At 38.6% G+C, this 10,497-nt stretch overlaps 1 pseudogene; it reads left to right on the top strand.

Annotated features, from left to right (window-relative positions):
- Positions 1-405: 405 nt before the first annotated feature.
- LOC123821208 lies at positions 406-507 on the top strand (annotated as a pseudogene).
- Positions 508-10,497: the final 9,990 nt, after the last annotated feature.

Here is a 10,497-nt window from a genome sequence, read left to right as displayed (position 1 = left end):
TCACTTCTAAACACATCATGATACAAGTGACAAAATTCTAAAGAAAACATTTTGAAAGTAGATAGAGAAAAATTACAGTATACACAACACATGGAAACAATGATTCAAAGGACTGTGCTTTCTCACCTAAAACACTGAATGACAAGAATAACATGTTAAAAGGAAAAAATAAAAACAGAATTCTATATCTAATGAAAATATTTAATATGCAAATGCAGGATAAAGACATTTTTATATCAAAGAAAACTCAAAATTTTAAGCAGGTTGGCTATATAGAAATTGTTAACAGATCCTTTTGGCAGATAAAATAATGCTAAGGGGCAGTTTGGATCTTCAAGAATAATGGAAGGCCACAAGACTAAATAACTAAAATTTTCTTATTCAAGTTTAAAAAAATTATATGTCACTGCTTCTCAGCTTTTTGGCTAAAATCAAGAGTAGTATCTGTTCTTATCAGTTTAAAAATTAATATATCTTTAAAGTATATAACATTAGCTGGTAATTTTTAAATATGTGTACAGTGAATATACATGCTAAGTAAAGCATGATGGTTGGTGGGACAAAAGAACATATGATCTCCAATTTTCCACATTTTATGTGGCATGATACAACATTAACTCTAAACAATTTGTGAAAGTTTAAGTATGAATGTTTCAACTTCTAGAGCTACTTCTTTAAAAAAATACAAAGGAAGCCAAATGAAAAATAGGTTAAATAAAAAGCAATAATTAGCAAAATGTAAATAAGTTGAAAGGAGCTAGGTAAAGAGAAACAGTGGAACAGCAGTGACAACAACAACAAAACAAATGGGATAAACACAACACAAATAAGAAAATGAACTGCTCCACTCTCACTACAGAAGTTGTTATATATCAAATGTTAGTGACTTGAAACTCCAATTAAAAGGCAGAGATTGGCAGAGTGGATCAAAACAACAAAAATAACAAGACCTTACTATATGGTCCCTACAAGAGACAATTTGAAATGTAAGAACAGATAGGTTGAAAGTGGTGGATTGAAAATGATAAACCAAGTGAACAGTATTATGGGAGGACTAGGGTGTGGTTTTGAATAAATGGATAAAAAGGCTTTGAGACCAGTGGTATTATCAAAGTCAATAAAATATTTTGTAATAAAATTAGGGCAATTCATCAGGAAGATAGAACAATCACAAATGTGTGTGTCCTTAATGACAGAATTCAAGATATAATAATGAGAAAAGTGGTAGAACAAAGTAAAAGTGAAAAGAAAAAATGAAGGCCAGTAATAAGTGAATAGAAAACAGACATATAATAGAGAAAATTGGCACAGAAAGAACTGATTCTTTAAAAAGATCAACTAAATTGCCAAAGTCTTAGGTAAATCAATGAAGAAAAATAGGGACATAATACAAATAACCCAATATTGTCAATAACAGAAGATATTTCACTAAGACTTGACAGACATCAGAGTGATAGCTGGATAATATTATTAACAATATTATGTCAATAAATTTGAAAACTTTAATGAAATATATAATATTTTCTGAAAATTATAACACCAAAATTGACATGAAACAGATTCTAAAAGTTATATTATCTATAACATGAATTTAAAACACAAATTTGTACAAATGGGAGGGTCTTTCTGTCCCAGATAGGCTTACTAATAAATTTTATCAAATATTAAATAAAAAATAGTACCAACATTTTACTTAAGTTGTCCAACTTGTTGTAATGTTTTTGAAAGCATCATGTAAAAGCAGCATTGTAATGTGAAAACTTTACAAACATATTCCAAAAATAAAAAGCAGAGAGTAATAGTACTCAGAAACATGGATACATTCTTAATACAACACTAGCAAAACTAATTTCCACATATATGAAAAGAATAACATACTAACCAAGAAAGGTTTATTCAAAGAATGTAAGGTTTATTTAACATTTGAAAATCTAAAAATGAAATTTGTAATTGTTAACAAAAACTGAATTATATGCAATCATTGCCACAGATTTGGAAAAAGCTTCAAAAAATTCACTACCCATCTAAACAAGCAAACACACAAATAAAACACTCAGATCAACTAGGAAAAGTGGGGAACTTTTCCAAACTGCTATCTGGAACAGGACTGGAATACCCGTGTTCATGACTTTATTCACACTATCCTCGAGTTCACAGTAATTTGCAAATAGTCAACAAAGAGAAATAAAAACATAAAGAGCAGAAAGAAAATAATATCTCTATTTGCAGATGACATAATTATTTACCTAAAAAATTCCAGGAACTCAATGGAACAACTACAAAGACTGATAAGTGAATTTAACAAGATCAGAAAATACAAGGTCATTGTACAAAAATCAGCTATATACTTTTTACACTAGTAGTAATAAATTAGAAAATAAAATTAAGAAAACAATCCAGTTTATGGCAATTCCTAGAAACATAAAATGCTTAAAAATAAATTTAAGAAAATATGGAGAATTATTTTAAGAATCTAAATAAGTGGAGAGCTATACCATGCTCATAGACTGAAATTATCAAAGTTTTGTAAGGTGGCAATTCTTTTCTAATTGATCTATAATTTCAAATGTCAATTAATATTACAGGAAGCTTTTTAGTGGAAATTCCAAGCTTTCTCTAAATGTATATGAAAACGTGTAGAACTAGATAAAACCTGAAATAGTTTTACAATAAAGGAAAAGTGGAATTCAATGTGATGTCAAGACTTGCTTTAAAGATAAAGGAATTTAAACACTTCTCTACTGGTGAAAGGAGAGAGGTATAGATCAATATAGTAGAATAGAGGATCCACAGCTAGGCGGCAAGGCAATTCAATGAGCAAAGAAAGTCTTTTAACAAATTGTGCCGAGTTAACTCGGTGTACTTGTGGAAAGAATTTGAGTATTTCCTCAAATGCTATATATAGGATCTGGCACAAATTATGCCCCTTTTTTATCACAAAATCTTTTATTATAAAATTATAAACATGTAATTTTGCAACATTACAATATCACACTTGAGCACACTATTTGACATTTTAGGTAAAATGTTCAAATTAAAACTACAAATTATTACACCCATATTATTATCCTGCCAACCACATTTGAGCAGGTGTTATTTCTGCCAGACCCTGTATATATGTAAAATAAGCTTAGGTAGATCATAATGAATTAGATCAGGATGAATTAGAACTAAAAATAAAGCTTAACACTATAAAATGAGTTGACTATTTCTGCAACAGATGGATGGTATTGTTTTGCTATATCAATTATATACTATTATGCAAACTTACTAACTGTTGGCACAAGTATCATCTGTTAATTTTTCTATATTTTCAGTTACAAATATACATCAGCTACAAATAACAATTATGCCTTTTCCCTTTAAAGCTCACACTGTGCTTCCTTTTCCATGCTATTTATTATATTATTGTTGACAAAGCCTTCCAGTATGGTGCCATGTAAGAGAAAAACTTTGATTATAGACACTTTTGTTTTATTCTTAAATTTATAGGAATGTCTCTCAAGTTTTAGCATTAACTATAATCTTCATGATAGATTTTGGTGGAAAACCTGTATTATGTTAGGAAAGTTCCTTATATTCCTTCATTTTCTAGTATGTTTGCTATAAACACTTACTGAACATAAAGGAATGTTTTTGCATCTACTGAGATGACAATCAGTTGTTTAATCTTTTAGTGTAATGAATTGTACTAATGGACTCTCTATATTGAATCTTATTTGTTTTTTACATAAATCCACCAATTATCTAATAATTTTCTGGAATACTTTTGCATAAATGTTTATGTATGGGATTATTTTCTTTTTCTAGTCCTGTGTTTATCAGTTTTTGGTATTCAAATTATACATAAATTACATATCCTTCTGATTTGAGTTGATACCTTCTCCCCAAACTCTGACTTATTTATTTTTACTGGAGCTGTTGAAGCATATAAAGCAAAGGAGTGGTATTATCAGACTTGCATTTTATAAAGGTTATAAAGATATCAGATTGGAGAATACATTTGAAGGCAATGACAGAGTCAGGGAAAGCATTTGAGAAAGAGAATTTTGTTTTGTGGTTTGTTTTGCTTTGCTTCTCATAGGATGAATTTAAATGACAAGGCAGCAGGAATAGAGATAAGGATTTCAGGGCATCAGTGACACAAGGTGAGATCCACGTAATGGGAGTTTTAAATATACGGTGCAAGGGCTAATGAAATTTACGAGTTCCTGGTGTGGGAAACTCTGCAATAAAGCTGTTACAGAACAGAACAAGGGGGGCCTGGGATGATATACTATTATTTAAAAGGCCCCCAGGTCCGTCATGTCCGCCGCCCGAGGAAAGACGTCTCTCAATGCCAGAGATTCGTGAAAAGGAAAGGAAATGTTTATTTAATGCTATACAAACTTAAAGTAGTGACCTAATGTCTTCATCAAAATCCCAAAGTCCCTTAAAACACCCACAAACAGACACAGTCCTTCCTTCCTTCCCCCTTTGCCCAGTCCAGAGTACCGTAACTCAGGAAAGGAAAACGAAGTCCATGGCTCAGACAGTCCTCTGGTTCTTAGTTAGTCCTCCATCTCGACTGGGAGACCTCCCTGGGTTCCCGGCACCCTCAGCTGAGTCGCCGGGATCTCTGCTAAAACCAGGTGGTGGTTCCCCCTTCTAAAGCTGCGGGGGTCCCCGCTATGGCACAGGCACATGGTCCTCTCTCCCAGGGCCACGGGAGTCTCCACTCTGTCAAGGCCACGTGGTTCTCCCTCTCTGGGATGCGGGAAGGGGAGAGTCCCCACTCTGCCAAAGCTGCGTGGTTCTCTCTCTCAGGGCTGCATGGTTCTCTTTGGGATGCACATGGCTCTCCTTCCTAAAGCACCATGGTTCTCTCCTAAATAGCCGTGATCCTCTCTGCACCTCCACAGCCACATGGTTCTCTCTCTCAGGGCTGCGGGAAGGGGAGAGTCCTCACTCCATCAGAGCCGCGTGGTTTTCTCTCTCTCAGGGCTGTGCATGGCTCTCTCCCTCTCAAGGCTGCACATGGTTCACCTCCTCAGCGCTGCGCATGGCTCTCCTTCTCAGGGCTGCACATGGTTCTCCACTCTGTTAAGACGCATAGTTCTCTCCCCTATGGCTGCGGGAAGGGAGAGTCTTCACTCTGCCAAAGCCGCGTGGTTCTCTTTCCTAATGGCCGCCAAGTCTGGGTTTTAAATCCCCGCGGCCAATCTTCCTCTGCAGCCTCATTTCCGACTCCTCCCACACTCGGCTTCACATGCCGGAACTCGTATCCTTCCAGCTTTACTGGGCTGCCATCTTGAGTCTGGGCAGGCGTGGCCCCATGTCCTGGAACCAATCTTCTCCGAGCTCCCACGAAGGCACTGTAGCTTGGGGGATCTGCCCCCAGTCACGTGTTGGTGGGGAAGTTACTTCCATTCCCCTGGCTCAGAGATGATCACAGCTATTTAACATATCCATACAACCAGCCAAAGGCTATAGATATGTTAAATGACCACACCAGAGGGTAGCTGCAAGGCTGTTGCTATGCAAAACAGCTCTCAGTGGCCCTGCTCCATTTGTCCCTTCCCCCAACCCACACCCTGGGTTGGGGGATGGAGACATCTTAAAATCTCCTAGACACCTTAAGTTCTGGACCCCATTTCAAATGCCCATTTGGGGTCCCCCCTCTTGGCTGCACCCTGTAACAAAGCCACTGTTTAGAGAGGGAGAGCATAGGATAAAATATTGAGCATAAAAATGGTCATGACAACATTGGTATGCCTATGACAATTGGTAGTTATTTAGAATTTACAGGTGTAGGGCTCTGAAGAGAATTTAATTTTAGATATTCTGACTTAAGAGAGGCTAATAATGGATACAGCCATAGGAATAGATTAAAATGTTCAACTTTCAGTTAGTAATTTGGAAGAAAACAAGAGTTGCATGAATTGAATGTAAATTACAGGAGAGTTGTGAAAAGTATAACTTAGTGCTGGGTTTTACTTATGGTTGCATTACTTCTTACCAAACCTGTTTCAGAGTCAACTTACTAATGGTTCCAAATCGGAGACCGCAAAATTACAGAGTTTAAGGAGTCACCCAAATTCCTTGCAGCTGGGTGATAACAGTTGGAAACTGGGTTGCAGTCTGCCCTCCATACTGACATTCTTGGATTTCAGACTGCAAAAGCAGTATCTTAATAGGCTAGCACAAATGTGATAGGCTTTTCTTTTGGAGCCCAGAGGTGTAATTTAGGGCAGAGTAGTTTTGGAGGATATAAAGGACTCCAGCATAAAGGTAAATGTAAATGCACGTTCTCATTTAGGATTCTCTGCACCTTTATAAACTGATGGCTACCCTCCTAGGAGTGCAATGTTGGCAGGGAAAAGAGAGTTGAACCTGAGCACAGACCTGGTATGCACCTTTATTAAATGGCTTTACACCTTGTTATATATAGAGAACCTAGTTCCTATCTTTACAGGAAATGTATCCAAGCCCTCTTTGTTCTCGTGCAAATGAACATTAATGCTTTATTCCTTAGATTTTACCTGCAGGAGTATCATGTAAGCCCTTTCTATTTCTCAAAGTGGCTGCTATGGAAACGAGTCCTGATGCATGACAGAGGAGGGAAGCTGGCTGCACTGTGCTTAAACAAAGAGGGAAAATTTTCACAAGATTTCCAACTGTATGTGGAGCAAATAAAGAAGGGACTGGGAATTATACTGCACACCAGATCTACAGAGGAGATCGCTAATTCAGCTTTGCCAGCTACCCTTTCTCAAGGCCCATAATTAAAAGTAAACTTGAAGGCACTAGCAGCGAGTGGGATTTGCTCCCAGCCTGAGGGGCGTGTAAATTGGCTGCTTTTGCAAACTGCTTTCACTCTTTGAGGTTAAGAGGGGAAAAATTAATACCTCTGTGTAGTGGAATAAATGCTTCCCTAGTGGCTTGAAAGAAGAGATTTGCCTCCCTAAATCTCTGAGATTACAGATAATGGGAGTCTTGGCTTTGGAAGACATAAGGTTTGCTGTGAAAAGTTAGAACTGTACTATTACACTACATGACTTTAGTTTTGTCTGCCACATGCCCTTTACTGTACCTGCATGATTTGGAGCTTATCAAACACATCGATCAGGTTTATATTTAAAAGTCTATGCTGACACACACTGTAGACAGCAGAAATTATCTATATGCTCTAAGAAATGAAGGTTTTCTTAAAATTCCAAGTCTCAGAATCTCTATCCTTAGGATATCATACTTTGACTTAAATATCTAGTCATATTAATATTTATAAACCATTCCTCCAAGAATTCCATCCCTTTCTGATATAATGCATCTCTGGCCTCTCTAAAAGTCCAAACCTAAAGAAAAATTTAAGAGTTTATTTACATCAAGGGCTCAGGGCCAGGCCCAGAAGCAAAATCTCAAAGAACTGAGAATGTTCCAGGGAAATTTTGTAGTTTTTTTATACATTCACAATCAAAGGAGGTTAAATGAAATTAACTGATGATAGATTAAGGAGGTGGGAGAAAGCCAAACAAGGAAATCTCTAGGATTGGATAAAAAGCAAAATGAAGAGATACAGATTCATTGGTGGGTAACATTTAACATTCACAACAAATAAGAGGTGATATGCAGGCAACAAAATAATGAGTAGTTTTGGTGACATGGTGCTTTGGTTTCTGTAGGTTTGTTTCCAGGGTGTCTGGAAAAGAAAAAAAAAAGGTGACATTTTAAAGGTACATTATTCTAGATGCACAAGGACAATAAACAGGGCTTGCTTAAGGTAAAGATTAACATTTTTGTTGCGCGTGGGTCACCGGCCAGCAGTGACCACGGAACACTGTGGATGGCTCGACGATAAACACGCGAGAAAAAACAACATGCACAGAGACAAACTAGTTTCTGTGGGGAAGTAGGGACGGAATGGCCACCCCCCCTAGTGGGGAGCGCGCCGATTTAGAGTCCATACCTGCTTTTATTGGGCTCATGCTACATAATAACTCAGGTAACGTACAATACTCATTAGGGGAAGTAAGGAATATAGAAAACAAAGAGCTCTGCCGGTCTATTGAGTTGGGGGGTCAAAGAGCTGTAAGGCTGAGGAACAAACTAGCTTCCTCCTAAGACCCTCCTCATTCAACTGAGAGCATTCTTGAACAAAGAAGGTTTCACAGTAATTTACATGTTCTTTCTTAGGCCTGATCACCCCGGGAAATCCGCACTTCCCAGTACCGAGCTGTACTTCCCCGTCATTGTTTCAGGCTTAGGTGGAGCGCGGGAACTAAGGCCATTGAGAGATAAGGAGATTTTCTTCCGGACGCTGAGAACTCAGACTTTGTCAAAGCCGAGGAGTGAGGGTCCATCACCCCCTTTTGCTGCAGCCCCCCAAGTCCTTCTTTTGGGGGGCCTCCCAAAGTGATCGTGCCTGGCTTGGGTTGTTCCCCACGTGGGGGAATCTTACCTGTCTTTGGCTAACCGACCAAGCTTTTGGGGTTCAGCAGCAGAAACAGCATTCCTGCCAGGAAGATAAGCTTTTGTCTCCTTGCCGGCTCACGGTTCCAAGGGCGTTCCCTTAGCCTTAGCTTAGGCGGGGGTTTCAGTTTCTGATACCAGTCAGGGCGGTTCCCAACACATTTTTATTAAATAAACTATAGAGCTGGGATTGGACTTCTCTGCCCAGTTAGGAATTCATGATCACGCCATCCTGTCATTGCCAAGTGCGGCCACAGGCCACATGAGCTATCAGGTCTGCTAGGTTTCGTTTATACCTCAGGCAAGGTCTTACATTTGCTAGTAAGCAGTGGCTCTGGACTCCCATAAAGGTGTCTCACTACTCTGACCTACTATCAAGATACCGCTGCAGTACATTAGTACTTACTGCTGGTGTCTTTTGGCTGTCTTCGGTGACTAGAATCTAGCTGCTTTGCATTTGGTTTTGCCTTTGTTGACAGACACTAGTGCCCTCCTTGGTCCCAAAGAGCAATGTATGTCCTGTGGCAAAATCTCTTCATGGCCATGCAAAAAGGGAGAACAACATTCCTCCCTTGAGTTACTTGTACACAAATACATAATAAAATCAGTAAGTACTTATACTGGCTTATCTATCCAGGATTATTCTGAGTTCTCACATACATAATCTTATTTAACCATTACCACAGCCCTGTGATGCTGGGTTTTATGTGTGCAGGCTTGGTTTCAGGGAGAAGGGACATGCTCCTGATTCTTAGGGCTCTCTTTTCTGTTCTCTTTCCTGGATATATTTGGGTATAATGGCTTCTCTTTTCTCTAACTGGGATGGAAATTTAATATATTTTGCAATTATATTTTGCATTGCTCAACTGTTAATATCTCTGGTTTGTTCTAACCATATGCACCTGCTCTGGAGTACCTCTCACACAGGCTCACCTTGAGCACGCAGAGCTCAACTTTCAGCAAAGGATTCTTGGAGGAACCCCAACACGTAGTTCTGGAACTCAATTTCCACACAGAACTCTCATCCATACTTGCCCCCACATTGTAGCCCCTTCAGCAATCCTGATCTCTGATATTTGCACCTAAACTCAGCAGGATTGCAGCAATTGTTTAAGTAACTTTCCTTAGGGCGAAACCCTCACTAATTGTAGGGTTCATTTTGTGAGTTTCCCTTTACTTAGAACTGCAGTCGAGGTTGGCCTAGTTGTCAGTTGCTCAAAGCAGTTACTGCAAATACAACATCTGTTCAGAAGGTATCCAGCCATGTCATATGGAAAATAGGGATATTTACTGAAGAAGATACAAGATACAAGAAACATTGTACATAGGACAATGATGCCTCCCAGTGCCCTGTGGGAGATTGGGATCTCACACAGATCTGCCGATTGCCACATTACCCAATATTTTCATGAATCTCATTGATGTTCTGAAATCTCTTCCCTTTCAAAGGTGATGTTAGTTTTGGAAAAAGCCAGAAGTCACAGGGTGCCAAATCTGGGGTGTAGGGAGGCTGAGTCACCTGGGTAATTTGATGTTTTGCCAAGAAACTCAGCATGAGATATGATGCATGAGCAGGCATGTTGTCATGATGAAGTTGCCAATCACCAGTTGCCCATACCTGCAGCCTTCTGAATCATCTGAATAGTTTCTGTGGAGGAATGTTCAAGCTCAACACAAAATTTTATGCAGATTCATTGTCCTACTAGCTCAGTCATTTTGAATGGTGTCTATGACCCCCACTGACTAGTACACTGAAGTCACCATTGTTGATGCATGTGCATTCCAGTCCACTCTCCTTGACTGCCAGGTTACATCGATGTCACACAAACCATTCTTGTTGCAATAATAATGGCCGGACTTTTTCTGGACAGAACTCATGTTTTGTCTATTTTATAATTATTCAGTTGTTAGTGCAGTATCAGTTAGATTTTCTTGGCTGGAACTATAGCTTCTTAATTCCACAGTAAGAAATAATTTTATTGTTGCCCTGGCTGGTGTGGCTCAGTGGATTGAGTGTCAGCCTGCAAACCAAAGAGTTGCTGGTTTGAT

This window comes from Phyllostomus hastatus, unplaced genomic scaffold (genome assembly GCF_019186645.2).
Source record: "Phyllostomus hastatus isolate PE091 unplaced genomic scaffold, TTU_PhHast_1.1 phas_contig_38, whole genome shotgun sequence".
NCBI lineage: Eukaryota > Metazoa > Chordata > Mammalia > Chiroptera > Phyllostomidae > Phyllostomus > Phyllostomus hastatus.
The sequence above is the reverse complement of the archived record's forward strand: the minus strand, read 5'-3'. Positions and strand labels throughout refer to the sequence as shown.